Here is a 1,264-nt window from a genome sequence, read left to right as displayed (position 1 = left end):
AGGAGATAAACATGTATGACCCCAAGAGTTCTTTGCTAGCTAGCAGCAAAAAAACAATCAGATTGAGTGTGCTGTTTTCCTACATGAGAAGATTTTAGGTGTGTCGCCTTGATTAGGATGAAAGAATCATCTAATGGACAACCTACACTTTTACAGACTATAGTACAAGTTTTTAATTAACTGCCAGGGGGGTGCTGAGTACTTTTTTTTTTCCTGAAAAGGGGGGCAGTGGGGCAAATGTAGCATGCAAATACTTTTCTTGTTCAGTGTCATTTTCTCATACAAATCTAGGAGCTACTATATGAAAATGCAGTCAATGTAATTAAAGGCCCGAATCAGCCGACTTTGGGATAAACACATCATACACATCATCAAATAAGCCTTGAATTCTCCCTGATCAAGGAACTCCAAGCAGCAAGTGAGTGAACAAAAGCCCTGCCCTCATGAGAAAGTCACTTCCTGGCTTCCTGGGGAGAACAGCTTTGGTGTGTCTCCTTGGGCTCCAGCCTGCCCCCAGATCTTACCTGGACTTGTTTAGGCAATTTGGCTTCTCCAGCTGAACTATGACTGGTACACCACCACCTAATCTATTGTTTCAGATACCATAACATCAAGGAAGCCATGGAACATGGAGGAATAGGCTTAGCACAAAGACCAGCAAATAAGAGAATCCATGAGTTTGAAATTATGGCTTTGAGAGATCTTCTCATATAATAAATACCACATAAGATTAAGTTAAGGCACACAGAACAGACTTCGTCAGTTTTTTCAAAGTTTTACCTCCAAATAATACCACAGGCAAAAAAAAACTTGCAAGTAGCTATCCAGTCCCTAAAATGTATACCAACATGATTGGAGGGTAATAAAAAAAAGCAGTTTAGGATGTCACACTCTCTAGCATCCACTCAGTGTGGTCAAAAGTTTAAAATGTTAACAAAAAAGAATCATCTAAAGGACAAAGTTACAGGAGTTTTTTCTATCTTTTGATATTATCAAATTTTCTATAAAATGTTATGTGCTTCTACAAACAAACATGTAATTATCATTCAACTTAAATTCTCCTGTAACACAGTTAATTTTAACACCACCTGCAACGATCACATTTAAAGTAATTTTTAAATCTGCCATAGTCCTCCTGTCACGTGCCACTAGACAAAGCAGAAATGACCCACAGGGTTCCCAAGGCTGATAGTCTTTTTGGGAATAGACTGCCTGCCCTTCCTCCATGGAGCAGTTCGTTGGTTCAAACCACTACGTTTTTGGT

Source organism: Echinops telfairi, unplaced genomic scaffold, assembly GCF_000313985.2.
Source record: "Echinops telfairi isolate 266 unplaced genomic scaffold, ASM31398v2 ScPeMD7_7468;HRSCAF=8506_0, whole genome shotgun sequence".
Classification (NCBI taxonomy): Eukaryota; Metazoa; Chordata; class Mammalia; order Afrosoricida; family Tenrecidae; genus Echinops; species Echinops telfairi.
The sequence above is the reverse complement of the archived record's forward strand: the minus strand, read 5'-3'. Positions refer to the sequence as shown.